The sequence below is a fragment of the Podarcis vaucheri genome (genome assembly GCF_965113315.1).
Source record: "Podarcis vaucheri genome assembly, chromosome: 3".
Lineage (NCBI taxonomy): Eukaryota > Metazoa > Chordata > Lepidosauria > Squamata > Lacertidae > Podarcis > Podarcis vaucheri.
The window spans coordinates 37,360,186-37,379,898 of NC_138761.1; the positions used below are offsets into that span (position 1 = coordinate 37,360,186).

General features: G+C 43.6%; 1 protein-coding gene and 1 long non-coding RNA gene across 6 annotated transcripts in view; both read left to right on the forward strand.

Moving 5' to 3' along the window:
- The window catches only part of LRFN2 (leucine rich repeat and fibronectin type III domain containing 2), a 274,266-nt gene that overhangs the window by 139,432 nt on the left and 115,121 nt on the right, over window positions 1-19,713 (forward strand). For 2 of the 5 annotated variants that reach the window (XM_082214823.1, XM_082214822.1), the window contains exon 2: window positions 16,172-16,253. The exons of the other annotated variants lie outside the window; for them this stretch is intronic. The gene's annotated coding sequence lies outside the window, so the exon portion shown is untranslated. The remainder of the gene's footprint in view (window positions 1-16,171; window positions 16,254-19,713) is intronic. 5 annotated transcript variants of the gene reach the window in all.
- The window catches only part of LOC309527916, a 241,439-nt gene that overhangs the window by 100,295 nt on the left and 121,431 nt on the right, over window positions 1-19,713 (forward strand). The gene's annotated exons all lie outside the window — the stretch shown is intronic.

A 19,713-nucleotide genomic window follows, 5' to 3' on the forward strand; every position in this document is an offset into this window, starting at 1 on the left:
AACAGGAAATCTAGAAAACAGGGAAGGGGAAACTTTTTTTCAGTCTTAAGACCTCCCTTCCTTTCTGAGCAACATTCCAGGGACCACATGCCAGTGGTGGGTGGGGCCAGAGGCAAAAGTGGGTGGAGCAACAAATGTGGGTTGCACCTTTTATAGTAGGCTAGTTCTACACACCGTGGCATGCTCCTTTATATTATCCATTCATCCAGGCCAGCAAGAGTTTCAGGGCACATTCCAGTAGGAGAGAACTCAAGAAGATACTAAGCAGGTTCAAGGGTGTGACCTTGGGGTGGAAGGATTATTAGTGGGAGGAGCATGGTCAAGGGAGAGTACAGAAGGCCAGGGTCCTGATGTGTCTGGGGAGGTTACCCGCCTGTGCTGTATAAGAGGATCCGGCCACCAAATCAGCTGCTGCCATTGGAGAAATGGAAGCCCTTCCTTGAATGAGTGACTCATGGAATAAGAAGAATAAACCCATTTGGCCCTCTGGTATTAATTGCATTTGTGCCATGATGAGTGAAAGTTGAACCAAATGGGCCCAGTACAGGGGCGCGGGTGGCACTGTGGTCTGAATCACTGAGCCTCTTGGGCTTGCTGACCATTTTGAAAGCATGCCAGTGCAAGCAGATAAATAGGTACTGCTGTGGCGGGAAGGTAAATGGTGTTTCTGTGTGCTCTGGTTTCCATCACAGTGTTCTTTTGTGCCAGAAGCGGTTTAGTCATACTGGCAACATGACCCAGAAAGCTATCTGTGGACAAACGCCTGCTCCCTCAGCCTGAAGCATGATGAGTGCTGCAACCCCATAGTCGCCTTTGACTGGGCTTAACCATCCAGGGGTCCTTTACCTTTACCTTTTTACCTAACTGCTAGATGCACCTTCAGAGCATCTCAGGTATGCATCTAAAAATGTAATGTGTGGAATGACCCATAGAACCTCCAGATCCCCTCTCAGAAGCAAATGCTCACTGCCATTGCCTACTTCACAGCTGTAAGACTGCAGGGTGCTTTTTCTCCTTCGCCTCCTGTCCTTCTGTGGGACGAAGAAGGCTGATTAAAAAGGTATTTGAGGTAAGCAGGCGGTAGGACTTCAGTTTTTTGGAAATGAGCAGTCAGTAAGCCAAGGGCAGCTGGAGACCTTGCCTGCAAAGCAGAATAACCACTGGCACCAGGAAAGGCAAGCAGAGTGATCAGAGCTCAAGCAAACTGCAAAAGTGAGAAGGTCAAAGGAAAAGGAATGGGTGGGAAGGACTGTGAAGAAGGAGCTTTGTGACACTCATAGACCAGCACACTCTTTGCTAGTGTCAAACATGAGTTTTCTGCTCGGAAAGGCATAATGTTGATTGAATGCATAATGCATGTTTATTCTCTGTGCATTTCTGACAGCACTTCGAATTACCACATCTCTGGACTTGCTGACCTTCACGCCACATTATAAAGCATATCTGATTAGCGAGAAGTTTTATTTGGAGTGTGTTAATTGAGTGGTTTTGTTGGCCAACCAAAGTGATTAGAAAGCTATTTTCTTATTTATTTGCATTAGTTAAAATTGATTTGACACATAATTGGTGGCGGTGTTTATACTGCTCCTTCTGCTAAATGTTCTTATGGATTGATCAATAGGTATGTGTTACTACAAAACCTTGGTGGTGATAATGGGGGAGGCAATAAAGGACTTGACAGTAAACAAATGAGATTCTGCTAATTCTGTCGAGTTCTTTATTCGTGTAGGCAAGTGTTGATCTCTTGGGATACCTTAAAACAATGAACATGGGATCCTGACTGCGTATGGAAGACATAATAACAGGGATGGGGAACCTTTCTCAGTTTGAGGTTTTTGAGATTCCTTCTGAGGGCCACATGCTAGTGGGAAGGGATAAAGTAAAAAAATGGGTAAAGTATTACCTGTGCACAGTAGGTTAGTTTCTGCACACACACCCCGTGTATCCACCATCCAGACAGGCAAGAGGCATCAGAATTCAAGGAGACATTCTGGCCAGGCAAAAACACTTGGGGGGGAGGACAGGGACTTTAAGGGTTTGGCTGGGATAGAGGATATTTGACCTAGGGAGAGTTCTAAGGTCCAGAGAAAGATGGTTTGGATGGCCACATTCAGCCCCTGTGACTGAGGTTCCCCATCTGTGAAGATCCACTAATGAAAAATGTGCATTTGTTTGGGAGCCAGTTTCCTGTGTCATCCATGGACCCAGAGCTAAGTCTTATTCACAACTGTTACCAATGCCTTCTTTTGGAAACCTAGCAAAGGTGTGTGTGAGAGAGACACCGAAAAGCATATCAGAAATTGAAGAACAGAGGAACAATGGAACCATGGATCTTAGGGGCTAGCCCAATACATTTTGCTGCCTGAGGCATCTCCCTAGGCAGCCCTATTGGGCTGCAGCTGAAGCTAACCTCATTCAGTACCGGCAACAAGACATCTGAGGATAAAAACAGGCTAGTTGTGGGGGTGCAAGACAGGGAGCAGGATACACACAGCACTGCCCTACAATGGAAAGATATAGCCAGAGGGCTTAGAAGAAACTGCTAAAGAGGCTGCCCCCAGCTTTTGACACTTGAAGTGGTTTTCTCACTCTGCCTAATGATAGGACTGGGCCTGATAGATTCCATCAATCACCCATCCATTTTCAAATTGTCCACATCAGGATTCCTTACACAGACTGCCTTTTCTAATGAAAGCAAGCCCCTCTCTGGATCAGGAGATAAAGCCCTGTTCTATGAAGTCCAGCAGCATAACGCTGCTGCAGTCAGTTTATTCCATTTATATCACATCTCTTTTTCCTAATGGTAGAACTCAAGGCAAAATACAGGAAGTTATTGACCAACAATAGTCCTGCTTAGTTTCAGCACAGTTGCTGCTTTGTGTGTCTTCAGACCTTGCCCCGAGACCATTTTAATCATGCAGCAGAAAAATGAGCAAAAACTCTCCCTCTAGAAACAATTATTCTATCCCTCCCTTGAATCTGGTGCTTATCTATAGGCCATGATGATTGTGCATTCTTTGTATGCATTTTTTTAAACACACTCAGGTTCCTGCTGTTTCCTCCAAGAATGCTGAAAGGGGCTTTTGCTAACAAACAGGCACCTTCTGTTTTGTCATCTGGTGACAACACAAGAAATCTGCAGGATACCTTTAGGGGACCACAAATGTCCAAATGAGGAAAACGATTAGGAACAAGAATTGCCCTTGTAAGCCTGGGAGCTACGAGTGTGTTCAGGGGAAGCAAAGCCATTTTTACGAGGGGGGGGGGAATCAGATTATGTTCCACCCTCTTTGGAAACAGAGGTTAAATGAGCACAAGAATCTCTCTTAGTGGCTCGTTGCATTAAAGATAACGAAATGTAAATAAAAGTAAATGTGAACACAGTGGAGTGTTGTGAAAGGACAAATGTTTATTGTAATTTATGTGGTAGGGCATTTCCTCCACAGAGAAAACAGGGGCAGGGGGGGATAAAGGGCAGGGCAGAACAAGATATTCCGCTGCCTGCATGTCCTGCATGCTGCCTCCATTTACTGGCTTCTTCCTTCTTGTGTTTCCCTCTCCCACCCAGGGCCGTCTTACCCATAGGCGCTAGGGGTGTGGGGCACCCAGGCACCAGGCTCTCGGGGTGCCACACTGAGAGTCCAGGGCCCAAGAGTGGAGTCCGGGGAAGAGCCCACCCATTGGTTGGAGCGCCGCAGCAGGCTCTTCTGCTGTGGGAGGCTCTGAGCCGCGAGTTCGGGGACAACTGAGCCAGCAAGATGCTGAGGCGGCCAGCCGGCTCCTCCCTCCTGCGCGCTTGGGCCTGGGCAACCTGGGGGGGGGCACTGGGCGGATCTTTGCACCCCGGCACCACATATGCTTAAGACAGCCCTTCTCCCACCCCCACACTCCACACGACATAACCTTTTGTTATTGATGACAAAGAGAACTTACGGTTCTTTCGTAAAGGATACTGGACAAGATGGGTGTTTGCCTTGATCTTGCAAGGCTCTTTTTATGCTCTTGCTGCAACTCTGTCCAGTTATGTGTAAGTATACGTCTACTCAGAAGTCTCATTGAGTTGATGCTAAGGTAAATGGGTATAAGATGGGTATAGGATTGCATGATTTTATTGCATATCTTTCCCCTAAATACCTGGCTTTCTCACCTCTTCCTCTGTTTTCTCCCTTGGGTCAAATAATAGATGGTGATTGCTTCTACCTCCAGTATTCTGCCAAACACTATGCACATCAATAGTGCTAGGCAATAAAAAGATTTTATCTATCCATCTATCTCCATTCATCTTTTTCCATGGTAGCTTTTTAGTCCTGGGAATCATGCACAGGATTATTCTGTTTAATTCAATGAATATTATGTCACTTGTTTTCAAATTTGTTGTTTGCTGAGTTATTGAGATAGGTCAGGCTACGAGTCTAAATAAATTCACCCTTGTCATATTTATTAATGGGGAGTGGAGAAAGCTTTTTGTGGCGGGTACCTTGCAGGGTAATTGTTTTTCCCATTCCTCGTCTTTGTCAGTCAGACAATGCTATCTCCTTCAGAGTTTGCAAGATGCTACCCAGAAGTGCTGCCTTTGAAATCCTCCACATGAAAATAAAATCCATGCTCTTTTTAAAATGTCTGTTTAATTCCTATCAAAGGGCTATCTTATGATTTTAAAGCACCAGATGGTGTCCATCAAAAAAGAAAGGACGAGGAGCATATTCAGATTATTTCACTATGTTGAAGGAGATGTAAAGTGAGAGATTCTGCAGAGCTTGGAATATCACACTTTGGGCCAGTCTAGCTACTGCCTTCCTTATGGTGCAGAAAAGAAAACATGTTTTTCGTGCTTCAGTGATGTGGTTTGAGAAGCGTTTTTTAAAAACAAACAAACAAAAAACCTTCTCCGTGCAGTTTGATGATGCAGCTATCATATGCTATGTTTTAAACTGTGCACAGACGGGGAACCTCAGGCTGAGGGGCCAAATATGGCTCTTCCGGCCTCTATCAGCCCCTCAAGACTAGGCCACACCCCATTCTCCATTCCACAGGCCACACCCCTCACTGGTCCTTTGCTTGGCTGCAGTGTGCCCTTGAGCCATCCTATTGTCTCTTGCTTGCCTGGATGAGGAAGTGAGTGTCTGGAAACCCCTGTCCTTGGCATAGCTTGGAAGCTGTAGAAAGGTAAACATCACATCCATTGCTCTGCCTATCTTTTTCCCCCCCTTGTCTGCCTCCCGCCTATAAGGAACTGTGGCCCTTATCAGAAAATACATCCCCCGGCATAAAGGAATATGGTGCTAGCTGCGCAACTGGTTCCCCACCCAGTCTTAGAGAGGAATAGTCTGGTAATTGTGATGGCATTTGAAGGAGCTCCTTGCCCTGTGTCAAATAGACTTGAATTTGACAGGAGTAGTTAAATGGCATCATTCTCCTGCCCACAAATATTTTCTGTTGAATTGAAAAGTGCCCCCTTTTGGTGGTGGTTAGGAATTGCTTGCAACAAGTTTGCCTGATCAGTTCTATTGCCCAGCTGTGCTCTCTGGGATGTATGAAATCCCCTGGTGTGGATACTTTATACTCCTTCTAGGGTAGTTTGTCCATCTTTGGTCCCAACCCTGCACTCAGCTCTCACCTGTAGCTCCTAGAAGCTGTTAGCATGTGACAGCAGCCACCCCCTGGGAACTGCTTCGGCTGGCTGGCTGACTAAACCAGAGGGTAGCCAGTGGGTCTCAGATTCTCAGTGTATTAGGGGCTTCCCCTGCATGTGAAGACAGATTCTGGCAGGTTGAGTGGATAAGACCAATAGTGGGTCCAACTGTCAGGAAGGCAGTTTCTTCATGTGCAGTAGAGGAAGTGAGGGGCAGATGGGGCTTGTCAACCTGGGAAAGTAGCCCATGTAGGAGAAGGAAAGTTCTGGTCCTAAACCTTTGCTGCGTTGCAGTGTATCTCCAGGAGAAGAAAAGGCTATGGAGTAACACTACACAAATCCAGAGTGGAGTCCCTAAGGCAGTTGGATGGCACCTTGTATGCCTTCTTCTGTCAATACTGCAGTGAGGCTGAGAGGAGGGGTCTTGTGGTCTGGGTAGCCAGGATCTCAATATGTACTGCCCATCCCAGGGAGGTCACCTTGGTGCTGCTAATGCAGCTATTTGACCACCCCTGGAGGTACACTCCATTGTCTCTCAAGACAGACGGATGCCAACAACATAGTTCTCTATCTTACCTGACATCCCTTTCCTTGAATGACATCATCATGTAACCAAGTCTATGTGTTGTGATGTCATCAGCCTCTTCATTGCATGGTCCATGAATGTCTAGATTCACCCATGCAATAATCCAGGCAGTATTGTCCTCGCTCAAATGGCTTTTCGTTTGTTTGTTTTTACAAATACAGCTTAATCTGGAAGCTCCTTTAGATACCTATTTTTAGCTGTGAGTGAGGTAGTAATGATTTAAGTAAATAAAACTGCCCAGCCCTGGCTTAGGGAGGTCAGTGGTGAATCTTCCTTCTTTTTTTTTTTTGCCTGCCAGAGAGTTGGAGGCTAGTGAACTAGCTCTTGCCTTGCTTGTTTGACTAATTAAAATTCTGAACTACACACCTGTAAAGAGCAGCAAGGAACCTGACAGAAAGATGCCACTGCTTGAGTTGCTAAGAAATGGGCTCAGCCTATAGCAGCTTCCAGTGATAAAAAGCTTATATAGATCCATACTAGCAGTAAAAACAGGAACAATAAACTTGCAAGCCCTGGGGAATAAACTCATCCTCCTGGTGCCAAAAGTGACAACAAAGTGTCAAAGTGTGCCTGGGAAAAGCACGCCTCCCTTGGGGTGCCACTACTGAAAAGGCTTTGTCTCTGAATCTCTCTTGGATATGGGCTTCTGATGCGGCTTCTTAGGAAAAGAACGATTTCATAGCCAGCAGATAGCTATCTCCCAATTTGTATAGGTAAAACTAACAACATGTTGCAATGCATCCTAAAATGAATTGGAAATCCATGCAGGGTTGATGTTTCGAGTGTCTCTGCCAAAAATGTTGTTGGTGCAGCGTAAAGAAAGCGGTACCGTATTTTTCCGTCTATAAGACATCCCCATCTATAAGACGCTCCCTATTTTTGGGGACTCAGATTTAAGAAAATAGGGGGGGGGAGATATATCTGTGTATAAGATGCCTCCTAATTTTTTACATTATTTTTTAGTCTTATACACAGGGAAATATGGTAATTCTGGTCTATGTTATGAATGCGTGTGGCTCACAGACCACTGTTCTTTTGCCTAACCCCTCCCCACCATGCATATTTATCTTCCTTTGTGATTCATTTATTACGGTACTTGCTGATGACTGCAGCTTCCTTCTGTGCTTCCTTTCCTTCCACTGCCCCAATTCCATTTGCTACATAATGCCACTATTTAAGGCCAGGAAGGCTGTTTAATGAGGAGGTAATCTGGTGCCTTCAACGGGAAGCAACAAATTACTCAGCCTTACCATTTACCCAGCCAGCAAACAGAGTGTCAAATAAAATAGCACTGCACTTTGCCCTAAATAACTTTTTTAAAAAACCACCTGCCTAGATATTTATCATTCTGCTACTCAGCTGACCCTGTGTTGTTTTGAGAAAGGAGATATCTCATTCCGAGCATAACTTATTACAAACAATGTCAGCATCACATTTAGAGTGTCGCTGCGAAGGGAAAAGTGGCAGCTGAAAATGGCAATGTGACTTTCCATATTTATTTCTCCCTGTGACTTCCAGAGCAATTTTGCTCCATGGGTATATAAGTCACCGGATGATACTTCCCCATGTACACCCACTTTCTGGCACCTCTGCAAGCTCAGCTGTGGTGAGGGAGATCATGCTGGCTCTCTTTGCCCTTTAGTTCAACTCTAGTAAAGGCAAAAAAATGCAAATTTAATATCTGCAGCTGGATTTTAGCTGACAGTTTTCATTGTTGCAAAAAAAAGGGAGCAAATCCAGATTCCTACTTATTTTTCTGTCTCTGCACACTCAACGGGAGTAAAATATTTCTGTGTAGGTCAGCCAAAGGCAGTACTTGGATGGAGCGAACTCGGGGAGATATGCAGAGAATGCATGTATAATACAGCACTTTCTCGAGCACTTTCTCTTTTTTATGTTGTTTAAAGTAATTAAATCAAGAGAGCTTTCATCGGCACTGCTGTAGGTGCCACTTTGTTTCGGTTGCTGAGATGTAAATGGGCTCCTTGAGTAGGTAGCCTGTGCGTCTATGTTTTGAATTGCAGTCAGGTAGGCAGCGTTTCGGGAATAATGACATCAGCACTCTGAAGTATGTGATCAATGTGATCTGCATTGCTGGAGAATCTAAGCCCCCTCACTGAATGTGGAATGAGGTGCTGATCCAGAGAGCAGCCCTGCTATGGAGGGAACCGGAACCACATTTTACAGACTGGGTATATCAATGCAGGGGACGTGGGTGGCGCTGTGGTCTAAACCACTGAGCCTAGGGCTTGCCAGTCAAAAGGTTGACGGTTCAAATCCCCACGACGGGGTGAGCTCCCATTGCTCTGTCCCAGCTCCTGCCATCCTAGCAGTTCGAAAGCACTCTAAAAAAGGTGCAAGTAGATTCATAGGTACCACTCCAGCAGGAAGGTAAGTGGCGTTTCTGTGCACTGCTCTGGTGTCGGTGTTCCGTTGCACCAGAAGCAGCTTAGTCATGCTGGCCACATGACCTGGAAAAAACTTTCTGCAGACAAACACCGGCTCCCTTGGCCTGTAAAGTGAGATGAGCGCCGCAACCCCAGAGTCGTTCGCTACTGGACTTAACTGTCAGGGGTACCTTTTGATATCAATGCAGAGAGAGCAGTGCTTCTCCCCAGTTTGCTTTTGAGCTTCCTGATCTCATGGAACCCCAAATTCGTACTATTGATCTACAACATCACAATCCACATAGTGAATTAGCAAGACTGGCAGAATTCTAGCAGTAACTGCAAAAGGGATGTCTGCCATTTAATCAATATCCCTAACCGCTGTTTGCCAGCTGCAGAGTGTGGTTGCTGGTTTTTGTGACAAGCAGTTGAAATTCCCAAAGGGCATCTCCTTATGTATTGTTCAGATCATGGGAGCCAGAGCAGCACATCAGCATAATATTTTGTCATTGTTTTGGTAGATAGTTGAAAGTGATGAAAAGTGGGTCTTAATTTAAGATACCCATGCATATGAAACAGATTAGTTGCACAGCTCTTCTTATATTGATATCTGAAAATAAATGTATATTAAGGCTCCCTATTAAATCATACATAAGTTGGGATGGGCAAATCTACCAATTTTGTTTTCTCATTTTTCCAGTCCATTCAGCCCTCTACATTTACATATCAGTTTGTAATTCCTTTATTAGTTTTTTAAAAGGTCCTAATGAAAATTCACCTGCACTTTAGTGTTAATTTCTCCCAGCAAACAGATTTTTCTTTGCGCTTTTGCCTAATATACATATTTCCCAAAATATACAAAATAAAGCATCTCTCTAGAATGGCGGTGCTCCCAATTAAATCTTACCCCCCTGTCCCTATTAATCTGCATCACTCCTGCGTTTTGTAATCTGAGCTTGTACCCTCTGTGCTTTCTGTTCTAACACTCTCTGAACAATCTGTGTCTTTGGGGAAGGGGGTTGAATGCTGTCCAGAGATTGTGAATCTGTTAACCCTCTCTCTTCTAGTGTTTCTTCTGCTAGCTGTTTCCCATCCAGTATTTCCCAGCTTCTGCCTTCTGAACTATGCCCCTCTGCAAACCACTGTTCTAACTCTATACTGTCCTACTACTCCTTGGAAGATTCAGGATCAGGGGGCAGGCAGTGGCCCCCAACATTCCATAACTACTTTATGCAAACTTGACCAAGAATGGAAATAGAATAACCCATATATCCCTAGCCCAGGCCAACGTTTATAGTTTTGATTTCATTGACAGATATACACCTGAGAACTCCAGGTATAGGGTGGTATAATAATAATAATAATAATAATAATAATAATACACCCAAGTCACAGTATGCCTCAGCATTTTATCACTATTCTAATTAGCTGGATGTACTCATCATCATTTTATAGACTTTCATGTGAAGTACGGAACAATTCCAATTATTTTGTCCTGACAGAAATTGAGGTCTCTCTTGGTTGCTCACTCTGTTATTAGTACTCATCAGGGCTAGAAGTCCTTTCCTTTCATCACAGGACAGAAGGGATATAAGACTATGAGATATATCGCATGAAATGCTAGCCTTCACAGACTACATTTGGTTTGATCACCTTACTGCAGCTTTCTGATTTGTAGAAATAACAGCCTCTGTAATTTCAGGAGCAATACAAAATGCGCTAGCAGTAGATGTTTTTCTCCATCACTCCTAGAGCCATGAGCTGTGGATGGTTAACTCAATCACCAAGGAATGAGGTTATCATAAATAGTAGCGCTGAGATTTTATGACTCTAAAATATTTCTGAAATGACTTTCACCCATTACATTCAGGAGTAAATGGAATACAGAATGGTGTGGCGTAAGAGCTTTCTTGACACTCACGCGCCAAATGAGACAGATCCTTTTTCTCTGCTACTCAGTTGCAGATGCCCAATTCACACTTTCTAAAACAATACATGAACCGAAACACAGCCATCCTTCAAAATCTGCAATGCAGTTCTCCATCCAAACCATCTGTGGGGAAAATACATATGCTGCGGTGGAAAATGCATAAAAATGTACATAACAGTGGATATAATTTACAAAAAAAGCAATATACTTGGCAGAATTGCACCTAAACGTGTATATTAGGAAATTCACACTAAAATGCTCGTGAATTTTCATGAGGATTTTAAAATAAATTAAAAGCCCACAAAGTGCTGTAGTAATGTGCAAAACTAAACCAAAGATTAGAAAAAAAGAGAGAAATTGACAGAAACTGAAATCTACGGATTTGCCAGCCCCTATTTGCAGAGGGCACACTCATCAAATCCAGCACCAAACATTCACCCAAGTTACATGATCGCCAAAGGGAAATGTTAGAAGTTACAATCTGTATTAATTTTAAATATACATCATAGCAAAACAAGAACAACAACTAGAAGAAGCTCTTTTTAAAACATTTTGGTTCCAGCTTTTCCACCAGTTGCATGACCATCTTATTAAAATTTATCCTACCTAGTCCGTATTTCCAGGTCTTTCTGTTTAAGTAGTTATTTTGGACTTCAATAGAGTGACTGAATACATATTATGACAACCCCACATGTGATTGTGTACTAAGCAAGTGAGTTTAAGTCTGGTAAAGGACAGACTTCTTGGTGTACTGGAGATGGATTTGGGGAGGAATGAAGAATCAGAGAGAAAAGAGCATACACAGACATCAAATCTCGGCACAGATTTAAGCATGCTTATGCTACCTGAGGGACGCGGGTGGCGCTGCGGGCTAAAGCCTCAACGCCTAGGGCTTGCCGATCGAAAGGTCGGCGGTTCGAATCCCCGCGGCGGGGTGCGCTCCCGCTGTTCGGTCCCAGCGCCTGCCCACCTAGCAGTTCGAAAGCACCCCCGGGTGCAAGTAGATAAATAGGTACCGCTTACCAGCGGGAAGGTAAACGGCGTTCCGTGTGCGGCTCTGGCTCGCCAGAGCAGCGATGTCACGCTGGCCACGTGACCCGGAAGTGTCCTCGGACAGCGCTGGCCCCCGGCTAATAAATGTGAGATGGGCGCACAAACCCCACAGTCTGTCAAGACTGGCCCGTTCGGGCAGGGGTACCTTTACCTTTACCTTTATGCTACCTGAAGTCCATGGTTTTTGGTGTGCTTTACTCTATATTGGATTATGGCAAGAGTGTGTCCACAGCTGCCACAGCTGGAGACAATAATACTTCCGAATAACAGTTGCTGGAAGGCACAAGATGGAAGAGTGCTCTTATGCTTGGCCCCTGTTTGCAGGTATCTGACAGGAATCTGGTGGGCCACTGTGAGAACAGGTCGCCATTGGTCTGATCCAGCAGTCTCTTCTTATGCTCTTATGTGTCTGTATACATCGCAAAAGCACACATCATTACATCTTTGGCTACGTAATCTTAAACATCAGGCATTTTCAGTCAGGAATCTAAAATAGTAGCTGCTCCTATGTACATTGTGTCAACAGTGTGAGGTAGAAAATGGCATCCTCTCTGGAACCTTCTGACCAACCCAACCCACTTCATTTCACTTAATAGCTAGCCCAGCGCAGGTGGAGTGGAGCTAGCGAGGAGGAGAAATGACTGAGCTGTCATTTCATTTGTCTATCATGGAAAATCCAGGAAAAAATCAACAAATGGAAACACTTAGTTCAGGCCAAGATACTGTCCAAAATGGTACTACTTCCTGCAGTTGCATTGCTAATCAGCCCTATAGATGACATTCATTTCTATTTCGTTTTGTGTTCTTGGCATTGACTAGGTTCCCAAGGTGATGTAGCCCCCCCCCAAAAAAACCCCCCTGTACAATAGAAACCTTTCATTGCCATAGCTGTCAACTTTTCCCTTTTTAAAAGGGAATTCCCTTATTCCGAATAATATTCCTCGCAAGAAAAGGGAAAAGTTGACAGCTATGTTCATTGCATATTAACTTTTCTGTCCCTCCCAAGATATCTTAGCACTGTGTTTCAGAGTGACTTTACATGCTCCCAGGAATGTAACATTCCTATTTTCACATTGCAACAGCAATTCAATGACCAGAAGCACGACACACTTACATACCTGGTGTAGGCAGATCCTTTATTGTTATGCCCAGTATCATGTCATCTCACTACAAAGGCTGAAAGTGAGAAGCTTGAGTGAGAGACTCTTTTCAGCAGAGGTTGAGCTGACAACAGAATTCACAACTTTTTTTCATTTCTGCCATGAAGGGTTTTCTCTAGACTGACTACCTGGAGATACCTACATAATGCATAAGTGCTGAACTTTCTAGAGCCAGTATCTGCATGCATTGAAAAAACTTTTGTGCAAGCAATTGAGAAAAGGGAAAAATAGCTTTTGTCGGAGTCAGGCTGGAGGAAATGGCACACATATGCAGAAGGGTTTTTATTTATTTTTTGGAAACTCAGTGACTATCCGAGGCACTCTGAATTTTCTATAGATAGCCATGGGGGTAGAGTAGCAGACATATTCATGGAAATAAAGAAACAAAAGCTATACATCCTTATGTGGCGTATTTTATAGGAATGGCTGTTGAATCTGATTAACTTAGTGTGAAAGGAAATGAGGACAGCTGTAGTATATCCAGGGTTATTGTGCTAAAACATTTCAGATAGGAAAGGGTATGATCATATTTGCTTAATTGTTTTTTAACAATGCATGTACAATGAATTTAATAAATCAGATAGAAACCTACCTTTTTCAAAATATTTATTTTCTCTTTTTTACATTTCCCTTTAAAGTAGTTTATAAAATAGGTTGGTTGATACCTAACAGTCATATTCTTAGTAGAGCCACTGAAATCAATGGGTAAGTCCATTCATTTCAATGGATCCACTCTGAGTATGACTAATATTAGACTTCATCTGCTGTTTTAAATGTTGCAGGTAGGTGATGCTATTGGTGAGAGTGTAGCAGCGGAGCTTGGGAATAAATCTTGTAGAACTACAACTTGTAAATCTTAAAAATTGACTATTTGTAACAAAAACATGTTCGAATGAAATGCCTGGTGTCCTAATAATAATAATAAATGTTATTTATACCCTGCCCTCCCCAGCCAAGACCAGGCTCAGGGCGGCTAACATCAGTTATAAAAACAATTAAAATACAACTTAAAAACAGAATTAAAATAAAACTTAAAATGCAGCCTCATTTCAGTGGAAGCCCAGATCAAAAACCGGGGGGGGGGGGGGGAGAAACTGCTTTGTAAACCACTTTGAGGTTTGTTTGTTTTATAATCAAGCAGTTACAAATTTTATGAAATAAAATCAATTATATGTGTGTTTATTATCATACCATTTTGTGCCAAAATATATTCAAAAAATGTATTTAAATACAAATATGCCTTTAAATATGTATTTAGAATCATAGAATCATAGAGTTGGAAGAGACCACAAGGGCCATCAAGTCCAGCCCCCTGCCAAGCAGGAAACACCATCAGAGCACTCCTGACATATGGTTGTCAAGCCTCTGCTTAAAGACCTCCAAAGTAGGAGACTCCACCACACTCCTTGGCAGCAAATTCCACTGTCGAACAGCTCTTGCTGTCAGGAAGTTCTTCCTAATGTTTAGGTGGAATCTTCTTTCTTGTAGTTTGAATGCATTGCTCCGTGTCCACTTCTCTGGAGCAGCAGAAAACAACCTTTCTCCCTCCTCTATGTGACATCCTTTTATATATTTGAACATGGCTATCATATAACCCCTTAACCTCCTCTTCTCCAGGCTAAACATGCCCAGCTCCCTTAACCGTTCCTCATAAGGCATAGTTTCCAGGCCTTTGACCATTTTGGTTGCCCTCCTCTGGACACGTTCCAGTTTGTCAGTGTCCTTCTTGAACTGTGGTGCCCAGAACTGGACACAGTACTCCAGGTGAGGTCTGACCAGAGCAGAATACAGTGGCACTATTACTTCCCTTGATCTACATGTTATACTCCTATTGATGCAGCCCAGAATTGCATTGGCTTTTTTAGCTGCCGCGTCACACTGTTGGCTCATGTCAAGTTTGTGGTCAACCAAGACTCCTAGATCCTTTTCACATGTTCTGCTCTCAAGCCAGGTGTCACCCATCTAGTATTTGTGCCTCTCAATTTTTTTTGCCCAAGTGCAATACTTTACATTTCTCCCTGTTAACATTTATCTTGTTTGTTTTTGCCCAGTTCTCTAATCTGTCAAGGTCGTTTTTAAGTGTGATCCTGTCCTCTGGGGTGTTAGCCACCCCTCCCAGTTTGGTGTCATCTGCAAATTTGATCAGGATGCCCTTGAGTCCATCATCCAAGTCGTTGATAAAGATGTTGAATAAGACCGGGCCCAAGACAGAACCCTGTGGCACCCCACCATTTATGAGTATCCTTTGGGTTCGGTCAGTCAGCCAGTTACAAATCCACTGAATGGTAGCATAGTCAAGACCGCATTTTACCAGCTTCTTTACAATAATATCATGAGGCACCTTGTCAAATGCCTTGCTGAAATCAAGGTAGGCTACATTCACTGCATTCCCTTCATCTACCAGGCTTGTAATTCTGTCAAAAAACGAGATCAGGTTAGTCTGACATGACTTATTGTTTTAACAACTTTTGACACAGCAGTCACATTCAGGGGCACATTGCCTTTAGCAGTCGATATACAACACAGTCATCATGTCCAGCATCCCTCAGTGACCAACTATGGAAAACACACAAGCAGAAGAAGAGGGCAACATCCCTCTCCCCCTGCTGTTCCCCCAGGAACTGGTATGGAGGTTGCATTTAGCCACCATGACTAGCAGCCATTGATAGTCTTCTCCTCCAATAATTCATCTAAGCCTTCCATGTTGGTGGCCATTACTGCCACCTGTGTGAGCAAGTTTCAAAGTTTAACTATGTACTGCATGATTAAGTACTTCCTTCTATCTGTTCTGAATCTTCTAACATTCAGTTTCAAGAGTTCATGGATTTTTTTTAAAAAAAAGTTTGATATTTTATTGTGTTTTAATATTCTGTTGGGAGCCACCCAGAGTGGCTGGGGCAACCCAGTCAGATGGGCCACAACAACAACAATAATATTTTCACAAGTTCTAGTATTATGAGAGAAACTTTTCTCTGTCCACTTTTTCTATGCCATGCAGACTTTTATAGACTTCTGTCATGTTGCCTCTTACTTCCCTTTTCTCTAATCTAAAAAATCCCAAATTCTTCAACCTTTCCTCACAGGGGAACTTCCTCTCCTCTTGGCCTAGATCTATGCCCTTTCTCTCTCATCAGTGTATAAAGAAGATTCATTCAAAGCAAACTAAGCTGCCCTTGTGCCTCTTCTTTAGATGTTCTCTCGCCTCATACATCTGATTCCATCTGTCTTTTTAATTATTACACTGAGGGAAACCGTGAACAGGTTTTTAAATGTTCATGCTTTGTTGCATAAATTGTACATCCTGCATACTAGTAAATAACATCTTGCATTATTGTCTGATAAATAAAACATTTTTAAGCTATATGATTTTGGCCCCTAGAGAAGAGTAACAAGCTGCTTTAATATTTACTATCTTCTTTTCAGGCCTTCTTCAGAATTAGATATGGAAGAATTTATGAACGTAAACACTGTGAAAACCACGCACCATGTCCATTGTGCTAACTTGGTAGCTATCTGTCTCTTTATCTCTCCATAGTCCATCAAGTTTATTTAGGGCGACGTGTAAGAAGGTCTTGTCTTTGTTGCATACAAAGTGCAGTTTTAATATTATGACAGGCAATAATTTCTCTTGTAAAGAAATTGAATCATCTTCATATTTGACATTAAGCAACATAGTGTTTGTTACAAGCCAAGCAATGCATGAGATTCCAGGGGTCTTGGCCTTGTCTCTTAGTGGAAATGAAGGAGCATCAGAGACTTAAAGTTTATTCACATATATACAACCTGAGTGTAGGTGGAGGGAGTGCAGAAGTTACAGCATTGCCATCTCTAGAGGGGTTCTCCCTGCTTCTCTCATGGCTTCACAGCCAGCTTGAATCTAGAGCAGCCAGCCATGTTCTCCAGTCTTTGGGTTGCCAGCTCTTCAGCCAGCAGCCAATATGGTTCTGGCCTTTCTTCTCCTCCTTTCCAGCAAACCCTTGCTCCAAGCAACTCCTCTTATCCACCTGCTATCCCACCTGGCAGGCATATTTTTCCTCTCAGCACATCCTGCCCCCTTCCTGTCACCTCAGCAACCCCTATTTTGCCCAGACACAAAACACTTTCTTTGACGTGTATTCACCTGACTTTTGTTTCATAATGGCCTACATTCAACCTGCCCAGTCAGGCTGGTTTGCATGGGCTACACCCAGGAGAACTGCTGCAGACTGCAATTTCCCTTCAGTATATCAAATATTAACTAGATTCTGACATTCATTAATTTATTGGGTTATGGGGGGGCTCCCCCCAAAAAATCTGTCTGAGTCAGACCATTGGTCCATCTTCCTCAGTATTGTCTAAGGCAGGAGTGGATTTGGCTGGAGCCTAGCCCCCCTCAAACTCAGGGCCTGTTTCATTTGCAAGCGCGATGAGTTATCTTCAATTTCTTTAGTGTTTTGATATTTTTGCTTTTCTTTTTCTTTGCTTCTGGTTTTTGTTTTTGTGACTTCTTGCTGGTTACTGGGTGATTCATATCTGCTGGTTCGGGTAGGTTGTACATTTGGTCAGTGTCATTTGGCTCTGTGCCTCTTTCTTGATGTGTAAAATTTTCCACTAGAGTCAGAAGTAGCCCATTTGTTATCGTTAGAATTTTTTTCAGGCTGGAGAGGTCCGTGCATATCAAGTGGAACTGGTACTGAAGATAAACATCTCCTCTGTTTGAGTACATCTGGAAGTAACCAGTTGACTTTGAAAGTTTTTTTTCAAGCTCAGAAGGTGGCCTCTGGGTCGTCATATCGGTTATATTTGCCTTATAGGATTTCTCAGCTAAGGCCAGTTCTTGAGCCAGGCTTGTTGGGTAGTTAATATTTTCAGAATCTTGTCGGAGCACTTTAAGATGAGTTGACCAATCCAGAACAGTGGAAGGAGGAGGAATGGCCTCATCTAGAATTAACTCATTCAGCTCCCTCTTACTCTCCTCCTTTTGGGGGCTGTTTTGACAGGTGAGCAGGGTACCAGGAGACCCATTTCTCCTTTTGTAGCAACCTGCACTACAAAGGAAAAACTGAGCCAAGCCAAGCCTAGCTTGACATGAGGCTTGACACTTTCTGTAGAGGGTGGCTGCACTGTTGAGCTCCTTGACAGTGTGGTGTGGTGGTTAGAGTGTCAGTCTAGGACCTGGGAGAGCATGTTCAAATGCCTGCTCAGCTATGAAGTTCACAGGGTTGTTGTGGGGATTAAATGAGGACAAAGGGGATCCATGTACACCATCTTGAGCCTTTTGAAGAAAAAGGAGGGATATAAATGCAGTCAATCAACTCAGTAGCACAGCTAATCCTGGCAATGTTGAAGTCCGTTCCTATCATCTGACAGTCACTGACTTCAAACTCTGCTTTCTGCCAGGATCAGCTGAGCTACGGAAGTACCTGTAGCACAGCCAATCCCGGGTGACTTGCTCTAACCATCTGTCTGCTGATTGGCACTGGCAGCAAACCTCCCTGGCTGATGCCCAATCAAGAGCAAACTTTAAGGATGCCAGCTATGCACTGGCAGCCATGTCTCTACTTGGCCCTCACCTGATGTCACATTTGATGAGGCAAGTGAGCCTAGCTTTGTGGAAACGGCCTCATGGGAGCTGTGCTGAACTAAATAGTCCCCCCTAAAGAGCCCAGAAGGGACACAGGTGGCACTGTGGTCTAAAGCACAGAGCCTAGGGCTTGCTGATCAAAAGGTCGGCAGTTCAAATCCCTGATCTCCCATTGCTTGGTCCCAGCTCCTGCCAACCTAGCAGTTCGAAAGCACGTCAAAAGTGCAAGTAGATAAATAGGTACCCCTCTGGTGGGAAGGTAAATGGCGTTTCCATGAGCTGCTCTGGTTTGCCAGAAGCTGCTTAGTCATGCTGGCCACATGAGCGCTGCAACCCCAGAGTTGTCCGCAACTGGACCTACCGTAACTGTAAAGGCTCCCTTTACCATTAAAGAGCCCAGAGGTTCCCCATGCCTGGCTTACAGGGACTCACATTGGTTATCCAGAGTGTCAGAGAGGGTGCCAGACAACCCCAGACTGATCTGGAGATGACAGGAATTGACCCTGGAATTTTTTGGCATGCAAAGCAGGTACATTAGCCATGTTCCTTCCCAAGCAAGTGAGATGGCTTGTATTTGATCATATGTAGGCCACTGAAGAAGAATCTTCCTTGCAGGCAAGTTCCTTTGTATGGAAGAAACAGGCTAATGGATGAATAATATATTTTCCTCAACAGACTGATAATGAGGAAATCAAATCCTTCCAGGTAATGCGGCAGAAAATCAGTCAATCCCTGTTTCCTGGCAGTCGCTGCTGCTTATTCGAACCTAATGCTTCCTGGCTTTAGTGATGCTGGAGGAACTAATTCTCTAGGGGAAATTTAATTTGTATCTGTTTATACTATTTATAATGCTTTTTGTCTTTCGAATGGGAATATCAACCATGTCTCTAAAGTGCAAAGGTGAAGTGGAGGTCATGCATGAGGATTGCAAGCAACCACTATCCCGTTTAGTAGAGAAAGAGGCTTGAGGAGTTTCTTCTCTCTCCCAGATTCATAATACTAGAACTCAGGGAGATCTGATGAAGTTGATTTGTTGGAAGAGTCGAGGGAGACCAAAGGAAATAATTATTCACACGGTACATTGTTCAGTTACGTAATTCGCTCCCACAAGAGATATGGGTAGTCACCAACATGGATGGCTTTAAAATAAAATACTAGCCATGATTGTACTGTTGTGGCTCCACAGTCAGAGGCAGCATGCTTCTGAATACCAGTTGCTGGGAATTACAAGTGGGGAGAGAGCTGATTCATGCAGTTCCCTTTTGGGCATTTCCGTGTGTGTGTGTGTGTGTGTGTGTGTGTGTATTAGATGAAATTTCAAAAAACAACAACATACAACATATTTTCTCATCTTATTCAGTGTTTTGGACTTCCATCAACCACATCTGAAGATTTTTCAATC